Source organism: Toxotes jaculatrix, chromosome 5 (genome assembly GCF_017976425.1).
Source record: "Toxotes jaculatrix isolate fToxJac2 chromosome 5, fToxJac2.pri, whole genome shotgun sequence".
In the NCBI taxonomy this organism is placed as follows: Eukaryota; Metazoa; Chordata; class Actinopteri; family Toxotidae; genus Toxotes; species Toxotes jaculatrix.
Window position 1 is genome coordinate 22,858,687 of NC_054398.1, and position 17,109 is coordinate 22,875,795.

Consider the following 17,109-nt stretch of genomic DNA (forward strand, 5'->3'; position numbering starts at 1 on the left):
CCCGTAGTCATCATTTTGCCTGTAACTTCTGCTGAAAAAAAAAAAAAAAAAAGTAACTTTTGTTTAGAAAAGTGCCAGACAAAGAAATCTTCACTCACAGAATGTTAGCCCTAAACAATAGTAAAGGCTGCATTCCTTAAAAGAAGTAATAATCTTTTTCATTTTATTTTATACATTCTGGTGAATGATATTGTGTTGTTTTATTTTACTTTCTAAGATGTGTATCTAATACTAATTTATGTATGTATATAGCACCAAACCCAATTCATGAATATGGGCAATGAAATGCACAGGTTGTAAGATTATCCACTTCTTTTAATTTAACAGGCAAAAGTATTAAAAACACATTAACATTATGCATTATTATGGTGTGAATTTGGGCAAAGAGAGAAAAATAGAGACAAGCAACTTTTCCTTTTATTAAAAGGAAATGTATTAAAATGCAATTTCCTAGAGAAAGACACAACATTTTTTTTAGATATTTATAATAAAAGAAAGTGGTGTGTTTTTCCCAGGGAAACGTCTTTTTGTCAACATTTTGCTCTCTCCTGCTGTATGTCCTTTTGACCACCAGGTGGCACTGGGGTGCTAGTAGGCCTCAGAAGAAGCCTGAGCAGTTCTTGCAGCCTTTCGTCAGCATTTAACAAGGCTGTATCCGTCCGTCATTCTTTCCAGTGACTGGCCTTTGCTTTCAGCGTTTCTCTCAGCTTTTTACATTTTCCTGCTCTCTTGTCTTCTCCCGGTGTCATTGGCCTGCCTTCGCTCTGCCTCCGCTCTGCTCTGAGTGCTCATCCTGCAGGTTTCATAAGCTGCTTGGCACAGCTGCTCATCCACATGTGTCTCCTTATGTCATGGTCTCTGAACAGTCTCTGTGCTGTGGATGTCAGGTCTCACGTTGAATGTATTTGGATATGTTCAAATCAAGGATACTGTGATTTGCTGTGTATAAAAAAAAAACTATTGCTAACACTAAAGTTCAGGAAAAATAATATGACAGAACAAACTTTAAAAGAATGAAAAGAATCTGATATCTGTCATTTAGTTTCGGTCTCACTCACAATGTTGATTGTCTTGTTTGCCACAGATACCTACTGTGCAAATCTGATTCCAAACCTAAATTTAAACTAAAACAAAACAAAAGCTGAACAGGGATGGATGAAGTCAAAACTTAACTAAAGCAAGCAAATGTCCTTTCCAGAGCAATTTAAACTAAGCCAAAATTTAAATTTCATTAAATAAAGAAAAAGGAAAACTGAAAGTAAAACTACAGCAGTCCTGCATAGTTTCTATGACAGTTTCTATGGGTACATGGAACATGTCATGTAACTACACCAGAAATAAAAGATAGACAGAAAGTTAATGGCCAGGGTGGGCAAAGATCAAATAGTTATTAAACCACTGAAAAGAACACTTATTGATTTTTGTATTAACAGAAGTTCTAAAAAAACTTGGAGGATAAGGATTACATGTTCTGATGTTGTGTTTCTCAAAGCCGGACTTATCTTTTATTTTTAATGTCTCAGTCTGGTCAGAGAGGCAGAGCTGCTGATTGGCGAATGTTGTCCAGCTTTGGTTTGGAACAAAATGACTCCTCCTTTTTTCCCAAAAGACCAAAAGGAATGAAAACACACAAGGCAGGGAGGAGGAAACCAGTGGAGATAAATGTCTGAACTTTCTGTGAGAATTGAGGACAAGACAAAGTGTCACATTTTATTTTTTGTTTTCTTTCTTTTTCTTTTTTCTTTTCTGTACTGTATTAAACAACTTTGAAAGTTTGCAATTGTTCTTAGGTTTTAGGAGTGCCAGAATTACATAAGATGGTGGCAATATACTTGTTTGTCAGTCTGGGTGGTGCATTAATTTCATGTCATCCGTTAAATATCACGAGTAACAAAAAAGATTCTCCTACATAGTCCCAGTTACTTTACAAGCTAAGCATCAAGCAGCTGAGTCAGCATTTTGTCAACCTCTTTGAGTTTCAGAACATTAATTTGCTTGTTAACCTTCAATATAAGTCTGAGCTGGGTTATGTTGACACTGGCCTTGGCTCTGAGTCAGCCTCAGTAGAAGAGACATGCCTGTTTGCTTTGGACTTAACTCTGCTTTCATTATCTACAGACTCCATCAGCCCTCGATGTGCAGTTGGTGGCATGCAACAGGACAAACTTCCAGACCTGGAGGTATGGACCTGTTTCGGTGTATGCTGTTCCCACATCCCCACAACATCTCTCACATCAGTGCTGAAAGCCTGATTGGAGCGTCACTGCTGTCGAATTCAATCAACTGCTCTCAAGCTGATGTGGTTATATGCTAGTTCCTGTTTGCTCTGATAGCTGGTGTAATGCTGTGGAGACCATTGCTGTCTGTTTTGAGTTTGAGTAAATGACAATAAGTCAGAGGAGTAAAATGTTTGCAAACCTAGTTAGGAAATAAAATGCTCCAAAGCTGATATGTTGTGTATGTACTGTAAATGTATCCTCTGAGGTTCATACTGAACACATGGAACACTCAGCTGTCGGGGTGGAGGTGTGTCCCCGGGGCCATATGTTGGGGTCAGGAGAGCAGCGTAATGTGCTGGCACAAACAGCCCTGCTGCTGTGATCAGTCCTGGAGGAAGAAAGGCCTTTCATTCACAAGGACAAACAGCTGGAAGAGAGATAGTGTTCTGTGGCTCTAGCTGCGACCCACTGTACAGTTTGTATGTTTGTACGTATGTTCACAATGAAGAGAACAAATCACTGCCACCTTTTTTTCATTTCAGTCCCAACAGATCAAGTTGACAATAAGAAGTGTATTAAAAGTCAAATTTCAAAAAGCTGGAAGAGGAACTATGGAGTTTCTGAAGCAATTATTTAATGACAACTGACAGTAGCTAGATGTATATCATCATTAAATGTGACGGCACTCTAACTTGCTCAGGTGTGCCCGCAGATTTGAGCATATTGCTTTACAGGTAAGACAGCATGCACACTAATCACAGCCCCCACCCCACCCCCCAGAGAGCGAGGAGGATAATGGGTTCCTGGTAGCTTCATGTTTGATTCTACTCTCTTTGGCAGTTAATTTGCTTCTTTTTTTCTTGTTTCTTGACGGTTTGCAACAAAACATTTGATGCTTCTGTGATCATGCCCCAATATCTTAGCAATTTCAAGAGTGCTGCAACCCCCTGAAAGACTTTTTTACAATTGTTGGCTTTTCAGAGTCAGTTCAATCTCTTTTTTGGCCCATTTTGCCTGAGGAAAAGAAACAGACTAACAATTATGCACACCTTGATATAGGGTGTTGGTCTCCTTAGGCCACACCCTCTCTCATTACACAAATACACAACACCTGGTAGGCTTAATTCCAATAAGGATTCAAGTTTATACAGCTTGCAGTTGGAAAATATGGATAAAAATGATGATACTCACTTGCCTAATAATTGTGCACACAGTGTATAAAGTAGGATTACCCATTTATCAAGACAACTGTCCCCATGAATGACTTAATCCTCATGAACTGTTGGCTTAGGCTGTGATGTTCACATTGTCCAATAAATATCTAACATTTCTGAATTTATTAGAGGCAACTTTCAGTTACGTCATTTTACATCCTCCCACATTGCTCTGATCTTCTGTCAGACATAGAATTGTCACCATGATAAGTATTAAATGACACAGAATGAAGTTAAAGAAGAATGGAGGGAGAGTGAGGATGACGCAGCCTGTGTGACGGAGTTAATGAGACCTTTGAGGCTCTGCTCATGTTATTTTATGTTTGGACCATGTATATCGTAGTTTGCGTGCCTCCCCTTGAACCATTAACCATGTCTCCAAGCTACATTCCATTCACAGTAGGCTTCTTATACCATGTAATGAGATTTACATTAACTCTTTGTGGGAAGGCTCATACACACCATTCAAGCAAACATGTTTTTAGTGACTGTTGGAGAAAACAAAAGACACACAGCACCTAATGAGGACAACTTAGCTGAGGATCGTTTCTGTCAGATTTAGCCAGTTTACCTTCATACTTCCTTCATACGATTCATTCTGGATTCTTTAAAAGAATAGTCTGACATTTTGAGAGATACATACCCTTTTTTTTACTCTTTTGGATAAGAAGATTGATTCCTCTCTCATGTCTGTACATGAAATATGAAGCAAGAGCCAGCAGAGGATTAGTTTAGCTTAGCAAAGACTGGGAACAGAAACAAAGAACCTCAGAACAGAATCTCCACGCCTAGAGCATCTGTCCATTTACTGTAAAGACTGAGAAGTACGAAGTAAAATTGCAAAATTGCAAACACAAACTAAGAAACATGAACCAAAAGGGAGGCAATGCAGTCACAATTAAATTGACTTCAGACACAAATCATTCACATTGCAGCTCTCTGTCGTATTTTGGATTGATGGTAATTTTGAGTTGCAGTTTTTGCTGAATGGCTTGTGATCAAACATTTCATCATTAACAGACAGAATTAATTTCATGCCCTCAGCTCCAGTTTTGTAGTGTGTTTCACTTCCTTGTTTTGATTTTCCAGCCTGCAGCTATTTTTTCCTCTCCCACTGCTCTTTGTTTTAAGGCCTATTGGGCAACTGTTCAGCAAGAAGGATCTAAAAAAATCTTCTGTACATGACCTGTCAAGCGCTAAAGACAGACAAAGTTAGCAACTGGCAAGTTACATATTACAGCATTTAGAAGCTACAGAGTCAGATGTTTCTCACCGGAGTTGGTGGAGACCAAAACAAACATGTACATGTAACATATAAATCCAGTTTGCTCCAGTCACCTTCTTTTGGAAAGATTTCTGCTGGTCGGCATGGTTTAGAATCAAATTATGTAACCATCCCTGGCCCAGTTTCTCCGCCTTTTCCCATTAACTCCCACCACTACAGCAGCTTATTCCCAGTGACTTCTACTACATGAAAGTTAATTAATTTTACACAGTTCATTCCTCAGTTTGCCACAGACCCCCCCACTGGCAAACCACTTTGCCTGAGGGCTGCCTAGACACCAGCTTGCCACTGAAGTCGTGATGCTGCTTATTTGGTTTTGCAGCCTGACAAGCGGAGCAGATGATTCCTCAGGTCTTCAGCGCTGAGCGACACTTTCACCCTCTCCTCCTCTGTGAGAAATGTGCCGTGGTCCCTCTGCTTTGTTACTCCCACAGGCTGGAACACTATTGTCATGGAAATATCCGTTGTGTTTTGTTTTGTGTGTGTGTGTGTGTGTGTGTGTGTGTGTGTGTGTGTGTGTGTGTGTGTGTGTGTGTGTGTGTGTGTGTGTGTGTGTGTGTGTGTGTGTATGATACGCTGCAGTGGGGTGGGACAGACTTCAGAGAGAGCCAAGAACAACACATTACTGGTCTTATATTGCCTCCCACCCTCCTTTCATCCCTCCCTCCGTTTCACCTCATCTTTCTCCCCTCCTTCACCACCTACCCTCCATCCTCTCCATCCCCTCATCCATCCTAATGCCCTCCAAAACCATGAACTGAGGCCAAGCGTCTGGATCAGGCAGGAAATCACCAGGGTGGACTCCCATCATCCCCTCCCTGAGAGCTCGGGAAGGGGGGGGTTCATGCCTTCAGATCTGAACTGTGTCGTTGCTCCGTCCAGCTGATAGGGTGGAGCTGCTCTCCCTCAAGAGTTTATTGTGTCACTGCATGAAGCAGGGGAACAAACTGCATCAGCTTAAAAGCCTGTGCATGAAAAATGCAAAACAGGCTTTAGTTTCTTTTCCTCAGCAGAGAATATGGAAAATACTCCACACGGTGGTGATGTTCTTCATGTTGGCAGGCAGCTGTTTTTACAATTTGCCAAAGATTCAGCTGTTCTTATTTTTCAAAGGCGGGTTTGTGATTAAGGTGAAAAGTTGTGCAAGTTCTCCCTGTTGACTTTGGAGAATGGAGGCACCAAACTGTAACACGACCAGAGGAAGCACGGTCCTGAGGTGGTCCTGAAGGTGTATGAGCAGGGTGAGGTGGTGGTCAGATCGGGGCGGGCTGGGGTTCAGAGCACACAGAGATGTGGTATGCAGGACCAGACTGGGAAGTTATTTTAAGGGAGAGGGCTTCTGGAAATTCACTCAGAGCTGTCTGCCTCCACTGCTTTTCATCACCGATGCTGCTATACAGGCCACCGTATAACAATGTAAAGTTGCACAGTAGATGGAAAAGAACTGTACTTTACAATGTCTACAGCATGTCAGTTTACCGGATGAATGAACTTAAAGTTTGCAGCAAGTGCTGAATGCGCGACTACTAATGTACTTTATGGGAACATATGCCATTGTGTTCCCTTAAAGTAATGACGGGTACTACACAGACTGTGAAAACAGTGTGAGCATAGTTATCACATTCAATTATTTACACATAACTGAAAAAAAATTGGAAGGAAAGCAGGAAAAGTGTAGAAAAACAGAAAAATGTTATAAGCTGAGCTGGAAACTAAAGTATGTAAAAAGGTGTGTGTACATGGGACACTAATGAATATGTTTAATGAATATTTTAAGGAAGTGCCACTAATGTTAAACGTTTTCAACAAATTAATGACAATTATCTTGCATAAGTTGAAACACTGGGACAAGGCCACTTGCAAAGTGTTATCAGCCTACTTAACTTAATATCATTTATTGTAAAACATCCATGTTTGTGTCTGACATTGTGTAATTTGTTTTTCCACTTTAATGCTTCCAAAGAAACGGTGTCTTCAGACACACATGAGAATTCACTGTCTTCTAAGATGTCTCCTTAGAGCTTGATGGATGTGACAAACACCAGGAATGTGACTTGTTTACAAAGTGAGTGGATGTTTACTCGGCTGGTGTGGAGGATTCACTGGGATCTGTCTTATTGCTGGTAATATCTGTTCACAGTTTAGTCTCCAACCATCCAGGAATGCTTAAAACCACAGTCAGTGGAGGGAGCACGGGGTGGAAGAAAAAAAAATCACAGACTGAAGGGGAAAAATGTTGGCATGCCTCCTCAGCCAAACAACCAGGCAGAACCTTTCTTTTTTTCCTTATCTTTTTCCCCTTGCTCAGTGTTTGAGCTCTGACATTTGTTCAGGGCGTGATGTGAGCAGATTAATTGTGTCAGTCCTGTATTGTATGTCACAGTCTTATTTGTGCAGTGTTTGATAATGCTATCTTGGACTGACATTTTCCTACTTTAAATTTCACCTTTAAAAGGTTATTGGACAACTTGAGCGGAACGATTAAGACGTGTTACAGTTCTGAGCTGCTGGACAATTTCCTGTTAAATTCTTTGGTTTTCATTTTTTGTTTTTTGGTTTTTACTTTCCTCTCATCAAACAGTGTTGATGTCTGGGTGTTGATCCGATCTGGTGAAGTAATATAAATTTACTAATGGAATATCTGCTTGGTGTAAAAGTTGACCTCAGACTTAGCGCACTGCCTGAAAAAAATACTAGCAATTAGCTCTCAGATGCTAACAATCTGGGCTCTGTAAGAAAGAAAATATGTGTGTTTCATGCAGTATTAATGATAAAATCGTTCTTCTCTGTAATGTTGCCCAACCAGCTGCCAAAAGAAGGCTGACTGGCACCCTTATTCTCAGACTTTGTGTTTAATAATGGATGTTTTGACTGTGCAGGGATTTGCCAGATTTCATTCCAATTCATTAGATATCCACCATTTGAAAACTGAGTCACAGTCTCAGTCCAAACACTGTGGGCAACGAAAGTAAAATTCACTAAACATGAGCGATGTACTGTATGAACTCATCGGTTTTCTGGAAAAATGAAGCAATGCACACTGTACATCAGGGAGCAGTGAATCACTATGAATAGATATCTGTGTTGCTGGAATAAAACCTTTTAATCACGCTCGGCTGTATAATGTCTACAGCCTGATGTTAGTTTTTCAGTGTTGACATTTGCCCTGTCCATTTCATGGACAGATCATTCTGGCCCGGGGGGAGACGGGGATGGAAGGGGGGGCAGTTTGGTATGAGGCAGCCCAGACCAAACTGTGAGCATGGACGGCTGAGACTCTCATGGTTATCACAGTCATTCCAGTGTCTGTTTCACCATGTATTCTCCCCCTCCTCGTAAACTCAAGGCGACTTTAAGAATTTTTATTAGTAAGTGCAACCGTAACGTGTCTGCAGGAGTTTGCTGATCAATACTTGTGACCTGATGATGTTTTTTTTTTTTTTTCAGGCCTCCACTTTGGTTAAAAACAAAACATTCTTCCTTCACAGTCAATAGTAGTTTGTCGAATACAGAACACAGTTACAGAACACAGGGTTAAAAGCAACTACTCCAATATACCGTTCCACTTACAAAGGCTTTGACAGTCAAAAAAGAAGGCAGCTTCATTATTGCCGCATTCTCTGTCCATTTCCTGGCATTTCTGACTTCTTGAGGGCTGCATGTCTCATGACTGCTGCTTGTTTATTTTTCCTTTTTTATGATACAGTCCCACTGTATAACAGCGCTATGCATTGTGGGGTTGTCCCCCAGGCACCGTCTGCAGCACTGCAGACATATGGAAACTCAACTCAATGAGTCAACCAGAAACATTTCAGACACTATGAAAATTTCATAGGGGGACAACCCTGAACATGTTCACTGGAAATGTGCGACAAACACAGCGAGTGCACAAGGTGAAGCACAGAAACCAGATGTATTAGTTGGTTCCCATTGTAGATCTTTTTCAAAGCAGACATTTCAACATGTCAAACCAGGACAAGCACAGGTGTAATTAACAACATTCGTGATGGCTGCTTTCATGTTGGTGTGCAGGTTTCAGGGCGGTGCTGCTGTGCTGTGCCCGCTGACTTTGCTGACTGGGACACTTATTGAAAATGGAAGAGATCCACAATTAAAGTTATCGGTTTTATACCGGAGTCTTTCCTCCTGTGAAAAGTCAAAATGTTTGCTGTGAAAAAGATCCATTCTTCAGCCTCACCTGCCAGCACACCTGCCTCTCGTTGACCTCAATTAGCCATTGTTCTGCAGTATCTGCAGTCGACAAACACTAGTTCTCTGTCAGGTTGTCTGTTGTGCTCCCAGAGGCCATCGTTGTTCAGCCTCTGTTCTTGTTTGCCTGCCTACTAGTTAATGACTCCATCCTGTTTTTGGTTTTTGCCTGGCTGCTCCCTTTTTGGGTTTATTTGCTCCCACTTACTGCTTGCTGGTTGCTGAACTCCGCCTTGAACCAAGATCAAGAACTGCTAAAGTTAATTCTTCTCTAAAAGTTTCAGTTTAATTCCTGCATCCATATGCAGGAATTTCAAGGGAAATTCTTGAATTTGGTAGAAGATCCACCTTCTGGTCAACATGCTTACTGTTACAGTTGACTTTGTGTGTCCGCTGACTTTGTATGCAAATCACTTCGCTTCCAGTGTGTACACACCTTGTGTGAGGTTGTGGCTCACTGTTCTGTTTAGTTTATGTGCATGCTTCATAAGTAGTACTAAACAAGCAGGTCTGCAAGTTTTCATCAACCTCCACTGTACAATAAACACAGACTCCAATTGTGGCTACAGCACGAAATAAGAAAAAGTCAGATCAACAAATATAGTGTCATGACTAGCCCCTAAGGGGGCTGAATTTGGAACTCTAGTTTTAGCTTTGGTTATAGTTCCTGTTTTATTTTGAAATTTCTGCTCTTGTGTATCTGGTCTTGTTGTACTTCCTGTCTTTGTCTTGTTTCCCGCGTTTGTCATTGTTTTCCCCGCCCTAATTGGTTCCACCTGTCCCCCTTACCTGTGTGTGTATATATAGTCTGCGTTTCCCTTTGTCCAGTGTCAGTTCGTTTTTTGTCTCATGTTTTTGTCTCATGTTATTGTCTCATGCCTTCGTCCTTCACGCCATGGTCCATGCTTTTGTCCCTTGCCTTTGCCTTGTCTCGTTCCTCGCCTTGCCTCTCGTCATTGTTTCCCTAGTCAGGTTTTGTGTTCATTTGTTACTTTGTTTCTTGTTTTGTTCATTTTCCTCGTAAGAGAGATTTTGTGTTCTAGTTTTGGTAACTTTTGTTTTAGTGCCTTTTTCCCCTTAATGGATGATCTTTTGTTTGTTACTTTGTCCAGTTAGTCTTCCTCCTCCTCAGTGAGTGATTTTCTGTTTGTTACTTTGAATAAATAACTGTTATTTTTGATCTGAGGGGTCTTGCATTTGGGTCCAAGTCCTTGCCTTCCTAAAGCCGTGACATATAGAAATGAACCCTCGTCCTGCCTCTGTTGTGACTGTGAGATTTTATAATATTTTTGAGGAGAGGAGACACTCGTTGAAGTTGTTGAGGCTTTATAGTTTTGCTGTGTCAGAAATGAAGATGTGAAAACGTGTTGTCTCCATCCAGGCTTCAGTCACTGTCACGAAACTGGCCCAACAGTTTCCAATAAAATGTTGGACACACCAGCACAGAGAGGAGCGGACGTCACTCATTAGTGTAAGAGAGAAAAAGAGATATGTGGCGAGAGGGAGAGATGGCAAAGAGGAGGCTTTTGGATCGGACAGTGAGATAATGGTTTTTTGTGGCTTTTGTTTCCCAAAGCAGGAATGTTGTTTACAGGCACTGGACAGCGTCTCAGGAATGCAGACTGTGTTCTGAGGAAATGGTTGTTGTCTCCAGAGGGAACTACTTCAACAGCCTGGCTGCCGATCCAGAGGAGAAAGGTTGACAGGGACAGACTTCATGTGTAGCACAGCAAGCATGTTCAAAAGCTTCTTATAAAAAAAGATAATGTGATGATACAACATGCTTGTGAAAGCTTTACACAGCCACAATAGAAGCTCAGTTTTCATTGTGATATTTACATCTGGGAGACATCCTCTGAGTCATTTGTGCTCGGTTTGACAAGGACCAGACCAATCGCAAACTCAGGAGTGTTTAAATAGTAACATGACTTCCTAACAACTATTAAAGTGAAGCTTTATAGATATAAAATAAGCATCAATCTGCAACTTTATGGCTTATGGTTATTGTCTCTTATTTATTGATAAATTGATTTTGGTTGAGAGTTTAAGAGAATTCCCCAATTTTCAAGCTTCTCCAGCTTGAAAATTGGTAATGAATTGGTGATGCAATAACAATCGAGCAAGTGGTCTGCTCATCCAATCAGATGAGGGAAGGGTTCATGTTTATTTGTGAAGAAGACCACTGCTTCTGTTCAGCCGACCCGTCTCAGTCAGAATCGTCCGTGGTGAATTGTGGGGTGGGTTTGATCAGCCTCTCTCATGGGAACTATTCCTTCTCACTACAACAGTCCTTAACCCATAAACCCGTTTGGTCCTTCATTCTTGTGGAGTGCAGAGAAGAATAGGTGGTTAGAAAATTGCTGTTAACAAACAGTTAATGACTTTAGACGACTTTGTTTTACTGATTTGAATTCTCTGTAACTTAGTGGGTACTGAGAAGTACCAACTTTACCCAAATCTCTAAACTCCTTGTGGCTTGGTGCATTTATTGAAGTCTATTTTAAACAGGATGTTTTAATTTCTTCCAGATTTAATGTTTGGGTGGTTTCATTGTGCTTTTTGTATCTCAGTTGCCACTGAATCATACTTGTAGTTTTGAAATGATCCTTTCTGGCACTCTGACTTTGGCATCTTGACTCTGGTATACTGCAAACTACAACGTGTCCAAAAGGCATGTATTACTCCAACATCTCAAACTTATAGACACGACAGGATATAATTAAACCACCCCTTGGTTCAGAATCCTTCAGCTTTGCTGAAGCTATTTCATCCTAACATTAATGTATCTACTTACTTGTACCAGATGTGGTCTTTTCTGGATGAATTTGGGTCAACAGAAAGCAGCAAGAAAATTCATACAAGAAACCTGCAAAATTATGATACATAATATTATGAGACACATAATATTCTTGCAAAAGCACTGTACCTACTTTTAAGTATCAGTTGGAACCGGTCAGTATTTGATTAGTTCCTGAGTCATGCAATGAAATTACCCTGTAAATTTCAGGCTGAATTATAAACTGTTATCGAATTTTGCATCTTTATGGGGGAATTGAAACTGACAACAGCTCTCTAGCCATGTTTACTATGCACTGATTGAAATAAGTCTGAGTCAAAACACCAACAAGACAAAAACAAGTCCAAGATAATTGAAAAATGCTGGAAAAATACAGCAGTGAAACAAAAATGTAATGAAAACTTCTTGTGTGCATTTCACAAATCAAGATATCGTTGCAAAGATATACAGCCAAGTCACTGTCAAAATGCTGCACAGGAACTTTGAACATCAACCCAAAGTTTTCAAATGCAGCTAAGAAATGTGTCTGGAACAGGAATCTAATTTTAAGGTGTAAGAACAAGGATGTAGGCTTTATGAGGATACAGAAGTGCTCAGATTAGAAGTACCGACGCTGCAGTTTCCATGTGATGACACAGCAGTCCCACGTCTATGTTTTCTTACAATTAGAGGCTGTGGTCCGGATGCAACAGCAGTGCTTTGTATCCCGGCAGAATTGTTTACAGGCCTTGCATTTGTCTGATCTAAGACTGAGTTGTTCACTTAATTTTCCCAGCAGCCCCTGCAATTTCCACGCTCGCTTGCTATCTAAAGATCTCTGGATTTCACAATCTCCTTACTTGTGGAGAAACAAGTCTATGCCATGTGACGTCCTGCAAATGCTCAGCAGAGAGAGAGAGACTATTCACACGCAACTTGTGCATTACCTGTTCAGGCCTGTGGCAAGGAAAAGATTTCATCACTGTAAAGTAAAGCACACCAGCACACACACACACGTATATATTCACAGTCCAGTTAGACATCATGTATCACATGTTTTCCTCCCAGCTACAAATTGTGTCAATGCAAACCATAAGTGCAGGGATTAGCGTGTGTATAAAGTATGTTCTCAGCACTTGAAATGCTCTCTAATATAACAGCACAGAGGCATGTGAGAAAATGACTGTTTACTATTGTCTTTCGCAGCCAAGAACCAGTCGTTGAAGTTTCTGACACCCTGTATTCTGATGTGACATTAACATACCACCTCACAGGGAGCAATGTGCAGTTTAGGATCATTAGCACAAATAAAATATGATGCTGGCTCATGTGTTCGGTAGATAAGTCCCTAAAATTAGTCTCCTAGCTATTGTGCGTGGAGCCGCTCCAGGCTGTACATCAATCTGACTTCTTGGCCCTCTGGGTTTTCATTTTGCCAGAGAAGAGTTCATGACGATTAATGCTGAGTGGAAGAGCAAACTGATGAGTCAGTGGTAAAATGGTTGTTTTTATCATGTAGCAGGGAGAACAGAAATTAGATTTTCATAACACATCCTGGGCTTTGTGGACACTGCTGATGTCACCCAACGGACGCAGCCATGTTGAGGCTGATGTGGCCTGATTAATGTGTCAGAAGACCTACTCAATTAAAAAAAAAAAAAAACATTTTGTTGGGACTTTCCGGAAGAATGTGGAAGCACTTTAGATCCAGCCCACTGGAATGTCCTCTCTCGTATCCAAGTGTTAGAGACCAGCCTTTCTTTGACAAGCACGTAGGACGTTATTGGCATCAGTACTTGGGGTGCATAATAAAAGAAGTGCTAATACAAATCTGAGATGGATGCTTTTATCCAAAGTGCCCTCTAGGACCATTAGATCAAGCATTCGCTGTAACAGTGGAGCCAGTGGAGATGTGACCTTTAACCTCAGAGTGCTGCCACATTTGATCTTCACAGAATAAAAGGATAATGTGTGGAGGTGTGGGTGAATTGGTGTTTTAATTCTACGAAGCCAAACAGCCACAGTGTTCTCTGCAGCTAAAGAAGAAGACTCCCACTTCTACTGGCTTCACTGTGATCGAGCATGTATTCACTTGTACTGTCAGGCAGGCAGCTCATTATGACTACAGCTGCGATCTGCAGAAAAGAAAGCCCCCTCAGACACCTGAAATGCTCTTCTCTGATGGGTCTGTTCAGTCAGAAGCATCTGGAACCAGTCAGTCTGAGGTATGGGTCACCCCTCCCCCTTATCAATGAGTTGCTGGAGGGAAGGGTGAAGGAGGGCGGACAGAGAGATATGAAGAGGCAGAAAGAACAACACAGAATAGCCCTGCCACAAATTAATAAGTATATCAATCCAGGAAACTTTCTGCAAGAATAAAAGTTTGCAAACCCATAGCTTCAATTGTTTCTTTCCCTTTATTTATCAGTTTTTTTAAGGATATCCTCCTGACTTGCACTAATGTTCAGTATATTTCAGTGTATTCCTGTCACTGAAACTATAATATTCAGCCCATAGTATTGTCTATAGTCACGGTTTTATCTTTAGTCTCTCTTCTTTTTTAGTCTCCATTCTTTCTTTCTTTTCTTCTTTTTAGATATTGTATGTGATTTAGACTTTAACTGACTTTCGTCATCGTCATCTCATTATCTTACGCTTTGTATTTCATTAGACCCTTTTCTGCCTGGTAAGTGTCCATATCTTGTAAACTGCACACTGCAGTGTATAATTTATGCTTTCTGTTAACAATGTGGAGCCTCGTGCCAAAATTGAAATTTCTCAGACTTTAGAAAGCTCCCTTCAGAGCCCCAGCAGACATTATACAACTGTTTTGACATTGTACTCTCCATGATAAGTAACATTACATTAATGTATAACATCCGTGAAGTGCCCCTTTAAATCTAAGGTACCACATGTGGCTAATTTATAATGACTTGTGCTGTGAATGCCCAGCAGGGCGGCAGATTGTTTCAAAAATAATTTCCATATGTTTTTAAAACACATCTTAACTCCACAGTGGCCATGTTTTCATCAGCCTCAAATCCCTTTCGCCTCCATATACTCCCTGTTGTCATCTATAAATTAGACTATTAGCTGACATGTCAAACACTGACTGAATGTAGGCAAGTTATACTGACGACATCTGTAAACTGTTTACCCTCTGAGGCCTTTGATTCTGGATGAATGTTCATGTTCAGAAGAAAAATGACTCATCGACGAGATACGCTGAGAGACGTGGTTCCCGTTAAGTCAGTTCTCTGGTTTCAGTTTCAAATCAGCTTCCCAAAGAGGGCTAACACTTAATAGGCGCTACTTGTGTTAAACATGTTGAAATCCACAGTTGTTAGTTGTTATTTTGTCAAATATATCCACCTCTTCAGGATTTCAGAAACCCTCCAAATGAATCAATCTGAGAAGGAAAAATAAACATTTGGTTGGCCTGTTTACAACATATGTCCACATTTAAAGGACATAACCACAGCAGTTAATGTAATCCTGTGTTTTTCTACATAAAACTGAGTGAGGAAAAAATGTACCTTGAACTCTCTGGAAAGGTCAAAATGAGATTTTTCCATGGTTAAAGATTGTTCCTCTTTCGTAATTCAGTGAAGGGACATTAATTACCCCCAAAGATTTCCAATGCCAGGATTCCTCTCCCAAACTAATTCAATGGAGCCACAAATCTGGTTTGAATGTTGGCTTTTGGCCCTGCTGTGACGTTGCCCCAGCAGCAAGCAGGAGGAGCAGGAGGAGGAGGGATTAACAGACCCACCATGTGCTGTGATTCGACCATCTGTTGCCTTTGTTTCCTCTAGATGCTTGGGGAGGAGGACTCTGTAATCCTCTGCAGCGTGGAGGTCAAGTCCATGTCTCTGCAGAAAGTTCAGGAGTGAGACAGCAGTCCTGTCTGGTCATCCATGAAAACGACAGTAACAACAAACTCCTAATTTAGGTTTTCCTTGTACTGCTGCGCATACAGACCACATACTTCAGGGAATCTTGCTTACAAATGAGTGGGAAATTTGAGATGAAAGACTTGGACTATTGACTTGTTGGAAAAAGTCATGTGTGATTCATGTCTGCAGTCTAGCTGTGCTGCTGCGGGAATCTAAACACATTTGCTTCTGTGCTCTGGTGCTCAGACTGATTTTTCATTAAGGGAAACAAATGAGGACTCTGGGTACGTCGTGTCCTCTGAGGTATCCTGTCGAGGGACTGGAGACACAGTTCCCCTCCCCAGACATGAAACTGCTCCTTTCCTTCACTCGGCATCTTATTTATTTTTTTTATAGACATCTGCTGGCACTTTGGGCCATAACGCTTTAACCATGTGCCCCTGCAGCAGCACTGCAGACCTGAAAGAAATTTATGCTTCTCCCTTTAGATGAGCCAAGTGAGTTACTTTGGAAGTTTAGGGCATGAAAAGAAGTTAAGAATGTGCTAAGTAATGTAAATGTGACTTGCAACACGACACCTAAGCCTGAGGAGACCAGTAGCAACAGATACATAATGCTGTGATAAACTGAAGGAGTGTGCTGCTTCCAGACTTTTTTAGTTTTTATTATACCACTTCCATTTTTGCACCAAGCTGGAGCCGTTTCAACAACTGTTCCCTTCCTGGAAAAGAAGCAGTTAGTTCATCCAGGCCTCAGCTGTGTCCGATGGAAAAAGCCTAAAAGAAGGCGAAGTTAACTGGTTTTCATCTGCCCCACTTCCTCGCTCACACAAATTGTGCTCTGATAGCACCACTCTGGCAATACCTCAGGGTTTTAGAACTTTTTCCAAGGTGTCATTTTACTGCCATTGAGGCCTTTTTGCTTCATCAGTGTTCTGCCTCACATTAGAGAGGTGTGAGGCAAACAAGCTTAATTGGTCTGAAAATACTTTCTGCATTTACGTACACCATTCTAATGCATGCAGTGATTTACGCTTCAAATTCAGATTTTAATTCCTCTGTCAGTTTTGAGTTTCTAAGTGAACGTGATGAGGTCTCCTCCTGGCCACATTTCATGAAGGTGACTTCATCCCTCCGCTCCAGTTGCATACCAAACCCTGAGAGAGCTTGAAGTGTAACCATCAGACCCAGGCACTGGGTTCAAACTGAAACATCTGGATTTTTTTTTTTTGTAAGTTGAAAAGATTGCAAGTCATGAAGTGCATCTGTAGCATACTTAACAGACAGTGGAGCAGCTGTGATCCCTTAGCATCACTATATGTCTCCACAAAGCAACTGTTTGTTTAAAAGGTACAAAATAGTATATTGTTAAGACACCTGTTGTCAGGGTGAAATCTGAAGAGCTCAACAAATTAAGGTCTACGCCAACACCTCATGCACTTTGACAACAAAGCTGTTTATCTGAGCTGTCCAAATTAAATGTTTGCTTCCGAAACATCTGGAACACATTA